A 17,552-nucleotide genomic window follows, 5' to 3' on the forward strand; every position below is an offset into this window, starting at 1 on the left:
TGAAACAACCTTAGAAAAACCTTTTTAACTACAGTGACAAATAGCCATGTCTTTATCCATAATGTGGGCTTCCACAACTGTAATGAGGCAATTCATTCTAAATGCTATCACAGCAACAGAAACATGCACAATTGTACACAACATTAATCAGAAACATTGCCTCATCTTAGACAGGACCCACTGAAAACACCCTCAGCTTCAGTAGGCATCAGTGCTGGAAACTACAGCCAGAACATCAGTGACTGAAATGAACCTTAGGCAACAATTTCCTTGATCTCAGCTCTTTCAGAAAGGCTACACAGCACAGAATCAATGGGATGATGTGTTACTGAATCCAACAGAATAAACTTGAGGTCTAATTGGAAAAAGTCCGCATTTTGCCGAAGTATACTTGTATGCAATACTGTATTGGACTATATAGCCATTGATTTCTCCCCACAGCAGACAGTCAGTCAAGAAGATGAAATGCAGAGATGTATGTATAGAGATCATTTTCTCTTAAGCTTACATACATCTGAATTCATTTTTGCAACCAGTGGAGTCACCTCCTGCCGGGCATTAGAAAGGATGTGGATGTAAGCTACTTTCACATTGGCTTCACTTTTAAGACCAAGAAGAAGTATTTCATACTGTCTGTGGTTGGGTCATGTTATTGCATGTGTAGATGAAGTGGCACTGTCCAAGGGCCACAAAAATAAAGAGGCTGTTTCAGACTAGCACTTAAAGAAGTTACAAAATCAAGAGGAACAAGCATCCTCACTAAAAGCTAAAAAGCTTTTAACTAATCAGCCATCACAAACTTCAATTGGGAAGAAAAATCTGAGAAATATCTACTGCAAATAGTACTTGGAGAGTGACACACACTGTGCAAGTAAGTTTAGTTAATCCTTCTTTTACAGACATGCTGTGAGAAAAATGTAAGTGGTTTGAAACCATCCATATTAATTATACCGTATTGAGCTATAATCAAAGTGTCATTATCATCAGACAGAAATAGTCTAAAAAAGAATGTCTGTGTTTGCAAGTAATTAAGGGGGAAAAAAACAACACATTAAGCTCATTCAGCCTACAGGACAGGCAACAGAAGAGCAAAAATCACTTCCCATCGGTCAATTTTTCATTTAAGAGTGCAATAATTTCTTAAGCTTGTACGTCCGTCACACTGTTGCTGGACATAATGACACATGTCTGTTTAAAGAAAGTAAGGAGGCACGTAGAAAGAATTGCTCATTAAACATTACAGTCAGAGTTTGCTGTGGGAGTACATATCTCACTTCAGCTGAAAATGCACAATGGGGTGACATGATTCGTTTTCTGGAATATATCAGAGGATTTCACTTTGAGAAGGTGCTAAGAGCAAAGTTATGTCCTTTCCTTGCCGCATTACTTTAGGGATTCTAGACTGGAATAAAAAACTTTAATGATGTATGTCCATGCTCCTGATGGATCCAGGAAAAGCAGAGCTGATATAAGACTAAGTTAACCTTTTTTCGGTCATAATCTTTTTATAAGTGTTTTTAAAGCAATTCATGATTTAACACCATTATATTTAGAAAATCTGTATTCAAAGCTGCCCTGAGAACCAACTTTGAAACATCTGTTTACCATCAACTCATCTGCTCAACATCACCTTACACAGCTGAACGAGTGCTCATTATTAAGTGCAACGGTGTGTGTTTCTTTCAATCTAACTTTGTTGAATCAATAACTCATCATCATATTTACACATGAAAGCGCACAAAAACCTGTGCACACAAACTCCCCTCTGCCACACACACACACTCAGATGCTGGCTGCCCACATAAAGGTGTAGATCTACCATCACCAACAGACAAGATGACAAACTAGCACAATCAATCAAACACAAAAACATAAATAAGGGCAAAATTCCCTATTCTTTCATGTTCTACCTCACAGACCGCACTACTAATTCCTGTTATTGTTGTTGCTGTGTCCCAGTTGATCCAAAATCAGCTAGTGATTTAGAAAAGAAATTTCCATCAGTGCAGATCTTTAATCGTTACAATACAAGAGCCTGTTTTATACTGTATAACTAATTACCATGGCCATAATATTGCCCCAAATCCCCCAAACAGTCTTTTCTGGCTTACTACAGATTCTTGACTTTTTATACTTCTAGTATGCAGGAAAGCAAATCTTAATTTCTGATTGGCTATCAAGGGTCTTTTCATAGTAAATCACCACAAATGTAGGCAAGAGTTTAGGAACATATCACTAGCAGTTTTTAGACAGAGCACCAAGCCGCCAATTTGCCTGTCCTTTTGGCGACTCGGTCCACGGTTTTAGACAGAGGGCGGGAAATTGGGGGTCTGTTTTGGTCCACCGATTTTCCGCCTCGGAGGGTGCACTTATTTCCGCCTTGCCTGCTATCTAAAAACAAGGCAGAAATGTGCCGGCCTCTGCGTGAGGTGGGCGGAGGTGTCAATGACCTGCACTGTTGAGAAACACATAGCCGGTGAGTTTTAAAACCAAGAAACAGCTGATCCCAGCAGTCAGTCCATCACTTCATCCACGGACATCAAGATGAACAACTGGACAGCTGCAGAGATCCAGGAGAAGCTAGCGTCTCCTCAGTCTCTGTAGCTGTTGGTTGTGTTAGCTTGTTGTTGTGTTGGCAAGCTAAGGACGGTCACTACTTTCAAATTAAAAGCCCCCCGCTAAGAGCCCAATTCTAAACTTCTATGGGGTGCAATGTAAAGCTTTTATTTTGAAGACAAATACTATGTCACTGTTCACAGCCCAAGTTCAAGCTTCACGTCAGGTCACATGTTTACGCCTACCTCACAGGCGGCTTTTAGAAAAGGATGAATATTACACCTCGGTTTTAGGAAGACAGTCCGGCACATTGCCACCCTTACCTTGGAGCAAATGTACCACCTTTTCTATCTAAAAAGGGCTACTGACTTGGACCTAGCTGTTTTTGGTAAAAACAACCTTTATCTGTTTGATATGTTTTCCACAGTGATTATGCTTATTCACAAAGTCCCATTAAGGTTCATTGTTTAAAAGTGGTGACTGGGGAGGCCATGGAGGGCTGTTAAAACATAATTTAATTTGTTTAGCACTGTGCACGTTGGCAAAAATGTCATGTGTAGAGTGCAAGTGTTTGCACCTGGTTCTTTAAAGCTGCATTATATTCTTTAGCAGTACTTCAGTCAAGCAGAGCAATAATTGGAGCTAATGACATCCCTAAGTTGGCTGCCCATGCCATTACAAAGTAGATGCGCTGCCAACAGCTGGCGAGGGACACTGTGGATTAGAGGCAGCAATGTAAATACGTCGGTAAGAATAGGGACAACAGATCAATCACCCAACTCCAACTGTTTTCGATTGGTTGATTTTAATGGTTCTGTGTCGATTATACCAGCTCACGGGAGGGGTTACCTGATTACCTGGCGTGAGGGGGTTTTTTTTTAAATACTCATGTATTATCAGTTTATTTTTATAAATAAAAGGAAGATCCAGGTGGTAATTCCATTCTCTAGAGTCCCAGAGCTTCTCTGGTTGTAATTTTGTGGCCCATAAATGTATCACAGACTAAAGAGGAACTGCAGCATCTGCTACTTTCTTCAGATATTTTTGCTTAGAGAGTAGAAGTCAAGCTTCTAGCTTCTTCTCTCTTTTATCTTGGCTCAATCTTGGAGTTAATAAGATCTTTAACTTCTAAGTCTACTTAAGATCATGTGTTCTCTTCAATGGAACAAAAGGTAGGAACATGGGTGTTGGAGTTATGAGGCTGCATGATTAATCTGCATTTCAAATGCTTATTCATTCATTATACCAGGTCCCGGCTATATGACCCATAGAGTTTAGGCTTTTGTGTGTGATGTAGCTTTTCCGCAGGGATTGAGTCAGTAAAGTCTAAGTTGGTTGACACTGTGAATTGCAAAAGGAGCTATCATTTATTTCAATTATTTTTGCTGTCCCAACTGAGACATAAAAAATGCCTATTAGGTTTCATGACAATGAAGTATCTAAGACTGCTGTCCTGAAGTGGATTAATAGAAATGCACTTGAAATTCAGGATCCAAATATTCAGTCTTTTTTTCATAGTTATAGGTGCTTTCAACTAGGCCTGCACAATATGATGATATTGTGATGACAATATGAAGATGAAAATAAATTTAAAAAACTGACATTAATTAATCTGAGGATTAGCTGACAGCTAGCTGGGGCTTCATCTGATCGGCCAAATGTTGTGAATACATGGTGTATGTACTGTATCCACAGCTCCATGTGACAGGTTGAATGTTTGCATGCCAAGTGTGAATGCATGGTCTCTGTATATAAAAGGATATTTCTTTTAATTTCTCTTTTTGTTGGTGTTTATTGTGCATGTTCACATTATTATGACGATAAAAATAGTACATTAGTGAGCACTCATTTCAGCTGGCAATGAACATAAGCCACCATTGTGGCAGTGCTGTAAGTGTTATTTTAGAATTTAACTTGATTATTTTCCATAGGGCTTTGCATGATCTTGTCAACCCTAATATAAAGCATGGTAGTACCTCAGATTAAAGAACTGGCCATACTCTTTGGAGACAGACAAGTTGAAAGGATTTAACACAGCCAAGCTGAGTTAAAGGACTATACAGGCTGCTGCGTACATCCAGAAGCATAGCCAGAGAACTAATTTAAAGGACTTACATAAACAAGCAGCAGAGTTCACACTGATTAGATGAAGCGTGGAAATCAGATTTAACAAACATCCCTGGGAGGGACAAACATTGAGGGAGGAAAGACATTGCTTTATTTTCAGGCTGAACAACATTCCATTTTGAGGTCCTCAGACACTGCATCTTTTTTACTGTGGTTGCTGAGGCATCCAAGTTTATTCACTGTCACTTTCACAGAGACATGGCATGTGACAAATAGCTTGGCTGTTTAACTTTTGGAACATATTTGGCACTGACAGCCATCAAGTTCACACGCAGCCTATCAAGAAAACAGGGAGCAAATGCTGCAATATGATGTAACATTGCAAGTAATGATTATGCTTGAAAGATAATAGCAATACCCAACACACAGACACACACACACTGACAAACTTCTAACACAGCAATGCCACTTTAAAAACACAGGGAAAATGTCAAATATACAAGTTTGTAAAATTTCTCTATATCTGAGCTGAATCTGTAATTTGTAAGAGTTTGTACAATGTATAATGTTGATAGTAGAATGATGCGATGTCAGAAGTCCTTTATCCCGAACAGATAACAATAAATTGAATCTATTAATCTCTGTTCAATAAACAACACAATATAGTATAATATAAAGTTTAAGAAGTCAACATTATAGTCACAAAAATGTGATGCAGGATAACCGTCTGGAGCTCAAGGTGAATCGCAAAAAAGCTTGAAAATGAGGGTTGAAAAGCAAATAAAAAATGAAGACTCTTCCACAGGCATTACTGTTTGAGTGTTGCCAAATGTATACTTATTATTAAAAAAATATATGACATCCAGTTCAGTGTGATACTTCAGAACAATTTGTCCCAAGACTGGCAGTCAGCCAATGCCATCAGTAATAACAAGCAATTTAGAGCAATTTTATGGGCCACTTTATTTTGCCACTTTATCTGACAGGATGTTACACAATGAGCAAAACCCTAAACGTTCTCTGTCTCTCTTAAAATGTTTTTAATCTATCCATTTCAGTCACTGGTACACTATGTATGTAGTAAAATCTATATACTGTTTAATCTTGTTTTTATTCAAATGTGTGTATGTATGTTTTCACAGATTTCCACAAAACTTGAATATAGGATGGTTTATCATCCAGACTAGACCCCAGATCCAGAATTTTGTCTCTCACTTTTTTAAATATTGTGAGAAAATTATTTTCTCACCAGAAAAAACTCAGGCATATTTAGGTGGGTGGTATCTACTAGTAAGAACAAAAGGGAGCCATTGAGCCTTGGCAGAGATATGAACTCTATTGAGTGCCAGTCCAGTTTAATATGTATTCACATACTTGTAACTTGAAGGTTAAGGTTTCATATTTCAATAAGTAGCACAGTAGTAAGTAGTTTTGTTGTACTGGATAGTAATTTCTTCATCTAGGAGTTTACAGTTATTTTTTAGAACCCAAAACCTTATTTTAACACATTTTGTTTTAAAGTTTACTTTTCTCCAACTGGCTGACTGATCATGTGAAAAAAAGACATGACATCGGTATTGCAGTGAACTAAATCATCTGTGAGATGTCAGACACAGTCCTTTACTTATATTACTCCCCCTCTATGGGCACATGTGGCCATTAAAGGGGTGAGCAGTAAAAGATCAAACCTGTTCTACACACACAAAGCATAAAGCAGCAAAGTGCAGTGAAATGATAAATGGTGTCATAAAGCTATTTTTGCATGTCATGACTTCAAAACAGAAAACTCAGAAACCTTCAGTACCTATTGCAAATACAAAAACAGAAAAAAGAACTGAGCACACAGCCTAATCAAATGGTTCCCCCAGGGAAGCAGGTAGGAACAAAAGTAGTTTGCAAAAAGAAATGACGCGGGCCACAGTAATGTTTGCTTGGTGCATCCAAATGTGGCCTTCTACAAAACAAAATAGATTCAGCATCTTGGCAAGGCAGCCTTGCCCTTTTCTGCCAGCTGGTAATTGGCCCTGGGCAAGCCCATTTATCGTGTGTATTAGCAGCACTGCTTGGATTTTATGCAAGACCACACTGGGGTTATTTCCATACAGCCACAAGTTATGTCACACTCAAGCCTTCCCCTCGACCACTCAGGCAAGCTTTACTATGTGGACTACAGTAACAGAATATATACTGTATAGAACTATGTTTCATATCTTTACCTTGCAAATAATGAGTGTTCTTGGATATTTGATGGTGCACCAGATTCTTTTTAGTTCCACTACATTACCACCCAGAAATGTTGAAAGGAAAAAAGCATAGAATAGAAGCCCAGGCTCAACAAGAGCACACATCAGTTCTATCAGGACTCATGAGTGCATGAATGAGTCAACTTATTTGCCACTATTACTGTAAGCCAATTGTACAATTGGCTTACAGTAAGCACATACAAATATAAGCTGTGAGCACAATCTTAACGATAGCAGGAAGATTAAAATGTTTAGGTCTTATCAGCAGATTTAGAATGATATGATCAGACATACATTAGAGTTGGCATGGAAAAAGAGTAACAGGAAGTAAGAGGGTTAAGAGCATATCGAGTAAGAGGGGTAGAGACATGAGTGTGAGCTGTCTGGACAGATGCTGCAACAGTATAAAATATTTAATTCTTAGCCAGCTAAAGAGAGAGACTCTTGTCTGGTTGTGTTCTGCCTGATGAGGAGAGAATTAAAATGTCTATGTGAATACATCTTGATGGTGAAAAGAGACACACGGAACCGTTTGGCTCATTATTACCGTTATGTGCTTGACCACAGGGGTCCTCTGCCCAGTAATATCAGTAAATGGTGTATTTGCAACATGCTGCATAACACACAGTGGCTCTCCAGGGGCAAGATGTAAACACAATAAGTATGCATACAAATATGATTATGCCATTGCATTTTCCACACTTTAATTGTTATTTATTTGTATACTTCTTGCATGCCATGTGAACACAAGGTTTTTCCAGAGCACAGCAAGATATGGGAAAGTAGACATAAATATAGTATAAAGTGACAGACCAAATCAAAGTCAAATGTTTTATTTTTCTGATGAGAATGCATACTATAAACCTAATTTCAATAATTATTTATCCCTCACTATAAAAAGTATAAAGAGAATGTTTAACAAGCTCATTTTCATTTGATGAGCACTACTTGTGCCACAAACAGTGAAACCGTGTGTAATAACCTTGCATAAGGATGGCAGCTCGGGTGATGCTGGAGGGCCTCGAAAGACAAAATGCACGACTGGTAAAACTGTGCTTACTATTTTTTTTTTTTTCTCCTACTGAGACACTGGAGCAGAAATATGCAATCTTAAATGCAAACAGTTGATTAAGCATGTGTCTATATTCATTTATAGCTTTTTTCAGTGGAGGTGCAATTCAGGCTCACGCATGCACGCACATAATCATAGAATAAGTATGACTTATGTAACCGAACAATGTGTGTGCATGGCTTTATAACTTTAATGAGTGTGCACACAGATTTCTGTTTTCGAGCAGAGTTTCAGTCTTGAATCAACACTGTTTAATGTTTGTCCACATGTGTTAACCCTACAGGATAATTACTGCTCCTGCTATGTAATAATGTTACAGTAACAGTAAATTACACTTATTCTACCATATGTGTTGCACCTGTGATGTTTCAGGGATTTAGCTGACAGTCTACAAAAAATATCTTTCATTACTAATTATACAAAAAAACTATAACAACTGCAATCTGAACAGACTCTGCACATGTCATGCTACCAACTGCAAATTAATGTGTCCAGCCACATATTGGCATGGCCAATGTTGAACAAAATGCATGTGGACAGCTGATACTGTGAATAACAGATATTTTTTTGGGTCAGTTCTTTCCCCTAGGAACATTTCAAGATGTTCCCAAGGATTGATTGCACAAGGAACGAGACACATGCAATGAGCACAGAGAGACATTAAGACACGGTCACTGGGCAAAGAAGACGCAGGACAGCAGAGGCACAATGAGGACAAATCAACAAAAATTGCTTGGCCTTGGAATACACTTGCAGAGGAATCTCATGCAGATTTAGGTAAGAGGAAATATAATCTAGAAACAGAAAAGATGAAAATCCCATCAAGATACAACAGATGTCTTGCCTTGTTAGCAACATATGTGTTGACATGATGATACATTACAATATTTATTTTCATTTTCCTTTTTGTTATGGACACCTAATATATAGCTAACCACAGTACTGTAAATAGTCAGTTGTGGCATAGTACTTCTCGTGTCAGACATTTGTCCTATCCTGAATTAATAGTGCAACACTGTAAATTCTTCAAACACATGGTGGAGAAACAAGCTTAGCTGGATTCATCCAGTTTGCACCACCAATATTAGCCATTTCTCATCCTCCACTCAATCATGTCTGACTCCATTTACTTCTCACACCTTTGTCATCAGCAGTCATGTCCTTGCCAGAATTCATTAATTCAGCCAGCTCTTCTAAATCCTACTCAAGTATGCAGGATTTTGAACTTCAGCCCAGATCTGAAACCTCACTGCTAACTGGATAACACATATTTGGACATCATTGCATGCTGAAATGTTGTACTGGAACGATAGTGGAAAAAAGTGTACCCCAAACAAAAACAGCCCAGTTGTTACCACAGAATTTGCAAACAGATTTTATTTATCTATAATGGATGTGCACAAGAAATCCAGTTTACTGTTGCACAATTTTAAGCCCTTTTCTATTTTAATCTCAGTTCCCAAAAAGTTGGGATGCTGTGTAAAACAAAACATAAATTAACTGTGGTTACTAATAACAGTTTTTACAATCTTGTGTTTCACCAAGTGGTGAACACCTGAGTCCTTGTCATCATCATACTATCACCTGTTACCATTTAACCTGTTGATCTGTAAAATATTCAGTTGTTTTGTTATCATTCCAAGGGTTCTGTTGACCCTGTCCCAACTTGTTTGAAGGGTGTTGCCAGCATCCGATTCAGCAAAAGCATATGTTTAAAAAAAATTAATGAAGTTGATGAGGTAAAACATTACAATATGATATATATTGAGTTTGTAATGTCTTCAGTTAATAATATGTCAAAAATGATTAGCATAGTATAACTTTCAAGTTTTACAAAGCATCCCAACTTTTTTTTTATCATTGTTGAAACATGATCAGACTATGTTTGATTTGTTTTCTTTCTTAAAAGCAATGACATATCAAGCATTTATTGAGATAGGAAACAGTTAACAGGTAGGCTAAAACATAAGTGATTATACTGCAGCTGTGGTGAGGCTAACCTTTCCCTCAGGCCTAAGAAGCTGTTGTGCCTCGCCCTCCCATTTTATTGCTGATCAATAGTATTAAATGCCATGCGGCCTTTCCTCTCCAGAGCCCCGGCCAGTGGACTCTCCACTAGGTAGTAAATCCCAGTGGCTCTGCGTAGCCATTCAATTTTCCGCCTTCAGCCTCTGCAACTTGCATCTAACGGATGAGTGATGCACTTTAACTGTTGAACATGAGGGAAAGGTGTGCCCATGTGCATGCACGTGTATCCAACACATCCATACACAGCTCCTGAGAGATTCTGTTAACCTTTTGCACCTCCTACAGTTAGTAATATCCATAACCTTCCATCTTAAATAATTGATGAGACTGTTTATGCCCATGTGTAAAGTGCATAATGTGTGCAAAATCTCAGGGGACAAAAGCAAGAGGGCGTTCTCTTCATTTTTCCAAGTGAGCGAATCAGTCATCTAGCTGTGAGAGGGACAATATAGAAACCAGTTTTCACAAGGTGGCCTGCTGTGATGCCTTCAGGCCATAATACACACGGGGTGCTCACCAAGTGTGTCACAGTAGATACAACTAATCCCCAGCAAACTGTACATCTCTTTCCAAACAAACTACATACTGAAGACAAATAAACATATATATGGAGACAACTGCACAAACTTGCATTGCACATTTGCATAAAAGAAAATATGCAAACACACTGTATATTCATATATTTTCCTGAAAATGTGAACTGTGCAGTCCTAACTAAAAATCCTGCAGAGTTGCATTACATTTCTTGGATTGGTTTTACAATGAAGGCTTTGCACACTTTCTCATACCTTGTCATTTAAAATATCTTTTGAAGTTAACAAGTGCTGAAGTGCAAAGCAGTCAGGATTAGTGAGCATTAGAATTAGTACCTGAATGGGTGTTTGAGTAGTGAGAAGGAAGGGTTTTGGTTGGAAGTGTCACATAGCAGGGGTGTCAAGCGCTGACATTCTCAACCACTGTATGCAGCATGCTCCCTGGCAACAATATCCTCAGAAAAACCTCCTGGAGGCATGCTCAGTATTAAAGGCTAGAGGTGAATGTAGGAATGAAACTGTGCCTTACAATGAAGGATAAGAATGAAAAGATGAATATGAATAGTAAAACACTGCAGTAGATTACAAGCAACTTAACCCAGCTATCAGCTTTATGTTCAGTTTTTCCTTTAGTAATTTTAAACATACAGTACATTTCACATATTTCAGGTCTCACAGTATTTGTAGTTAAGAACACTCACGGAATGTATCAAATAGTGACAACAAGATTCAGTGGGAAAGCAGTGTAATCAGTGGTGTTATCCGCAGTAATGATTCTCACATTTTGAAAGGTGAACTTCTAAGAACAGCATTCATTCATTCTGCTCAGAGAGTGGAAAAGACTCTCAGGCTCCCCATAATATTTCCTCATTAGTAACTCTCTTAGCCCATGTTCCTATACACTGTTTGATCCTCCCACTCCTTCATTATCATTCTCACAGATGTCTTTTTTCTATCGTTGTGGTTACGTAATTCATTTTTGAGGCATGACAGGACAATTTTTTTGATACACAGTTGATAAGAATTAGACAGAGCGGGTCCATAAGTTCTAATAAGCAGCACTTTTCAGGTGGGTATGCTTAAACCACTTGATGTTTTGTAAGAAAGATTTGGACCCATTTGGAAATTACTGCAGAAAGCCATGGCAAAAGAGCCACACTCTGGAGCCACATACCAGCTGGAGGACATTGTACTCTATAGAGAGAATTGTGAGCATACTAACAAAAACATGGGAGAGAAAAAAAATAATACCAACTGGATGCCCAGAGATGAGAATGTACCTAAAAATACAATTCATCTAGTGTGTGGGAAAAAGACTTATTCCATGGGGAAGTGGTCTAAGGAAACCAAGGGCAGCATTAAGAGAGTGGGTTTTGAAATCAATACAACACTGGCCAATTAGAACACAATGTATTATTTTTAACTACCAAACTTTCCCCCTCTAATTACAATATATATTAAGGATACTGAAAGTTTGTCAAAATTGGGTTTTTCTTTGGAACGTATGCCAATAAGTCCTCTTTTGACTTTAGTAAATTTTCTTGCATGATATGCCTTGAGGTTTTCACATAATCTTCACAACAAATGGCAGCATATATGTCATCTGAGAGGCAGTTCACTTCAAAGACAAACTACATAAAAGCTTTCTCAAATCTCATTCTGAAATGGCTTCGAGTGTGAGAAAAAAGAAATCACTGAAGCCAGCCACTGAAAACACGGCTTCAAGGACTGTGTGTGAATAGAACAGTGCCATGAGGTTAGAACTTTGAACAGCATGATACAGTAGTAGCAACAGAGGACGTGTATTTTTACAGTACACTGTGCACCCCATTATGCAATGCTACAAACTGATTTGTCCCAAGCAGCAGTCCACCTTCAGTAAATTAATCAAAGTCTGACAACTCCACTGGCATCCTCTGTGTGTGATCACTGCAGTAAATCATTTATCTCGATCTAACCTTCAGTCCCACTCCATCCACATCTACAGATCAATGTGCCCCTCCAAAAAGAGACCGATTCAAGACTACTGACCGATTTACATGTACCATGGCCTGGTATAGTCATACCCACCTTACAACTCACATTGCAAATGCTGACCGAGATACTTTTGACTTTAGAATAATGTTGCAACAAGCTTGACCTTTCGACTTACCAGATTATTAAGCCATTTATGTGTTTTGTCTTTTCAGAGAGTTTGCATTAAGGCCTTTCTGGCCAAAAACCCTGAAGGCAAACTTCTCCCATGGGAGGTTTATAGCTGTCCATAATCTTTAAATCTTGTCTGAGGGCTGCCCATCCCTTTTGGAGGAGAATTTGTAGTAGCAGTTCAAGAAGTCAAGTACAATGACCAACCTGCGTGCACAATATATCTGTTTTTTTAACAAAATATTCTGTGGAACTAAATTGCTGTATTTCTATTTCTACTTTGCACGGAGCATTTGTGATCATGTAAACAATTTCCCCCCGGGATCAATAAAGTATTCTGATTCTGATGCATCTTCCTACAGAATAACCATAACCTTGGACTGCAGCAAGTTTTTAAATAAACAATCACTCTGCCTTTAAGTAGAAACAAAACTTAGCCTTCAGATAAAAACAAGATAAAATTGGAAGGAGAGCTGTAGACCAGCAGTTAAGCTCGGAAAGTAAATTATTCATGTTAAGGAGCTTGTTTTGTAAAATTTTCAGTTCTTTAAAATAATAAGACAGCATTCATCAAGTTAGCCCTGTTTTATAGGTCATATGGGAAGACCATGGCTGCCTGGAGGAAAGTAAAACACAAAGAAAAATTTAAAGAGCACACATGCATCTAAAAGGATAGCTAGAGGAACAGACACACATTGTTGGCTATTGAGTCTCAATTAGATTATCTAAGACCCCTGCTGCCTCACTGTCAGTGTCCTTTGAAATTCCCAAAAAGCATCAGTTGTATTCCACACATAGATCTACTCAACTGTCAGTATCTTCACAGTGTAGGCTGTTTGGCATTATGTCACAGTCTTATCGGTCTAAGGCACTATCTCTATCTATAAAAGAATAAATAGGCATTTGCGTTGTTTCACAAAATATCCGATGAGGCAAAATTGAATGGATACACCATTGGTGAGTGTATCCTGTCAGAGTAATGTCCTGGTTCTGAGATTATCAGACATTACTAGACATGCAATGCTGACCGTGGACTCTATCCTGCTGCATCCACAGCTGTAAGGCATGAGACATACAGTACAGTAATGATGACTATAGAAACAGCCTCTTTCTCACTCCATCTCATTCATAGGAGGAGTAAGTGCTTGTGATATGCTAAACATCTGTATATCTAACTATGTAGGAGTGTGCTGAAAACTTCAGCCTTGTAAGATGCTATTTTGAAACAGACAAAACAACAGAAAACAAGGTAAAAGATTGAACAAGTCGTAACAAGCAGTATTGAAAGTGTATGATTCCTGCAATACAAATCATTATTGCTGCCTATATCTACATTTAAATCTCTTATGTGCCAAATTTTGTTTTAAGAGCAACTGAAAAGTTTGGTCAAGCTATAATACAAGAGCTTCAGTGTCTCATTGTTTAATTTATGAAGGTTCTGAAATGTGGGAGTATGTGGGCTTGCTTTGTGTTAAAAGAAAGAAATTATTTCCTTTTGTCCCTGATGACAAAGGCAAAATGTTCATCAAATATATGAGCTGTACTTTAGCCTTGATGTCTCCATCACTCTAAAGATGACATCATAGATGGCATGTTGTTCAAATTGTACGTTTTCTTATCACAAAAACAACTGCATGGTAGTGAAAGCTGCATGCTTTTATTCAACCACCCAAGGCTGTTCTCATAAAACATGCAGAGTTATGCTTCAAGAACATGGCTGAATTTACTCAAATGAGTATTTATAAGCATAAGGATATACTTAATTACTATTTAAAGTGGCCATCTGTGAGATTCATGTTTGCTTCTATTGTAGTGACATTGACTTGGCATTAAATAGTCATTGCTCTGGGAACAGCAATCATTCCACAGTAGACACTGTTATTAAGTATTAGAATAATTTTAACCATATAGATGATGGTTTCCTCTACAATCATTCACATTTGTATGATGTTATTTTATGAATAATCATGGTTAAATTGCTGACAAATCAAAATCTGGTGCAGTAATTGCAAAACAAATCATTTTAGACAGGATAGTCCCTATCAAAGCTCTATTTTCAGTATTTTCAGCATAATATAACATAATATAAATTGGATTTAAAAACTAGACTACACTTATCTATCTAAAGAATAGAAGACATTTTGACATGTCACATTTGACAAATCAAAGGTGTAATTACGCTTTTCGGGCCCTGGTATTGTACATGCTGGTTCTCTGTCACACTGTCATGGATTATTGTGACACTTTAAATGGAACAGAGCCATTATTAAAGTTATTAGTAACACCTGTCAAAATGTCTGCTCTGGGTGTTATTTATAAAGCTGTGTTAAAATCCGTTTCTATCAGTTTGAAACAGAAAATCTGAATCTTGACTTGGAATTTCTAACTTCATTCACATGACAGGATCAGTTACTGATGATCTTGAAAAACATCTGATGCTGGTCCAACACCAGAGAAAAGAGAAACAGCATAGTGGTTAGTTGAGGATGTGCGTGTGAAAATAAGTGCTAAAACCAGGTGTGTTTTGTGTTTCTAAGGCAATCTGTTCCAATGGGGTGTATTTTTCTGTGGTAGAAAAGCAGAGAGAGAAAGTGGACAACCGACATCTGTGCATGGCTGCTGTTCAGAACCCTGGGGCAAACCATATGCTGACAAAGCAAGGTGTCAGAGGATACAGCCCGAAGACAGATGAAAGTGTGTTTCACAAGATCCCGCACTGACCCCAAGGCACTGGCAGAGGTAATGAGAAGACAGAAGCTAACAGGGGGCACTCTACATAATGACACAGCTGTCATCCTTATCATACTACCATGTAATCGTGCATTACTTACTATCATCAACTTTTGTCAGGTCATCAGTTTAAATGTGCAATGTGGTTTGTGTGTGTGTGTGTGTGTGTGTGTGTGTGTGTGTGTGTGTGTGTGTGTGTGTGTGTGTGTGTGTGTGTGTGTGTGTGTGTGCGCACAAGTTGACACTTCTATGTATATAGAACAGAGAGCAAGGGAGAGCTGACAAAGCCCAAATGTGACATGCAATATAGACAAAAATAATATGAGAGAGGCAGATACAGAAAGAGAGGGAGGTAGGTGCAATTAATTACCTGCATTGCACCTCTGCAGAACTCACCTGTTTAACTGGATAGAAACAACAGTACATTGATTTTCAGCAATATGCTAACAGTAGCCTGAGAGCTGTTGAGACCTCTAGAGAGCAACATTGCTGAAAGGTTAGCCAGTTTATCTGTGAAATTAATGCACTGGCCAGCTGCAATCTTTCCAATTATCATGTGACGGTGGTGCAGCCACGACTGATAAACTGAACTGTCTTTCGTGTCAAATAGAAAACACAGAGACAGAAAGTAGAAGGTTCTTTCAGTATGATGACTAGAAACTACATAACTTTCATTTTAATTAAGCAATGATATCAAATATAATTGCATGACTAGTTCAGCCAATGTTTAGAAATGATAAAGTCTGGACTAACATTTGGGTTTTATGCCCATAAGGTGAATTAAAAAACACTGTAGTTTGCATGCATTCATGATTCACTGTGAGGCAAAAATACTTTAAATATTTAATGTGTATTTTTGTTGGACTCAACAAAAGGCTAACAAAGATAAAGGTGTGTAAATCACCAGAGACATCTGTGAACGATATCATGTGAGGCAAAAATTAAGGAGATCAAAATGATTACATAATGATACCAAAAACGGAGCAGGATGTTATCTTATTCATTGTGCCCGCATGTTAAATTAACTTTGATTTAGGTTAACCATCAATGATATAATTCATCCAACACTGTTTTAGGGTGGATTTCATTTCATTTCATTATTATAACACACTTTACTCAAGATTACAACTTTAAACACTTAACTCATGTAAGTATGACACTAAATACCAATTGCAACTTTTTTGTGGAAAACAAAATCTTGGATAATTAAATCTTCACTAGTGGTCTCTGTCTTTCCAGCTGACTAATTCAATGTAAAGATTGCCTCCAGTAACATGGCAAGTGTCCGTTGAGCAGCATGCCAAGAAGCCGGGGTTCCAGACTGCCTTTGAACATCACCACCTCTTAAAGGGTTCAAAGCTTCTTAGAAATACTGTCATCCGAATTCAAACAAGGGATAGAAAAGAGTACAAAGACTGCAGGACTTCAAATCTTCAAATCCAGTGAGCTTTTCCTCCTTTTCATTACTTGGCTTTAAAAATTGAAGCTGAAGACATGCTAGATCCATTTCTTGACTGCATCCAAGACCAAGATGAAAATTTGTAATACCTGAAAATGGTATGTCTGTTTCTGAGATTGCCCAAAGTCATTAAACAAAAACCATATATTATTTTTGTTTTTCCCAAAGAAGTGAGATGCCACTGTTGTTCCAAGCTGTAACAGCTAGACAACAGGACTATAAATGAAGCAGCAGTGCCCAAACTGACCCAACTTGGAGAGCTACTGTTTCAATAAAAACTCAGAGGAGAAGTTAGCATCCCCTCTTGCCTCCAAAAAGTGTCTGTTTGAGGTCCAGGCTTCCTCCTTTTTCCGCTAGCTTAATGGATTATGACAGTGATGCAGCATGAAGCCTTAATCCCCTTGCCGCCGTCGTCTCCCCTCCCTTTATGTTAAGCCCCTTGACAAGAGCATGTGTGTATGTGTGTCAGGTGCCAACCGATACCAAGAGCCAAATGTTGGCCTTGGATGATATACAAAAACAAAGAGGGTTAAAGCATCCACTGCTTACGGTCAACTCTGCCCTTCAGGTGCCCTACTAGTCCATTTCCAGTGCTGTGAAGTCAAATATACCAGTATGCAAAGGAAAAATAGCTTTCTACTTATGAACCAAGAAGACTGTCTGTTAACTCGCTTTATCCTGTAATTTCACTTTTTCATTCAGGAACAGGGTTGCAGACG

At 38.2% G+C, this 17,552-nt stretch overlaps 1 protein-coding gene across 2 annotated transcripts in view; it reads right to left on the minus strand.

Moving 5' to 3' along the window:
- Positions 1–17,552, minus strand: part of ctnna2 (catenin (cadherin-associated protein), alpha 2) — a 309,428-nt gene that overhangs the window by 257,450 nt on the left and 34,426 nt on the right. The window lies entirely within an intron of this gene.

This window comes from Acanthopagrus latus, chromosome 1 (genome assembly GCF_904848185.1).
Source record: "Acanthopagrus latus isolate v.2019 chromosome 1, fAcaLat1.1, whole genome shotgun sequence".
Lineage (NCBI taxonomy): Eukaryota > Metazoa > Chordata > Actinopteri > Spariformes > Sparidae > Acanthopagrus > Acanthopagrus latus.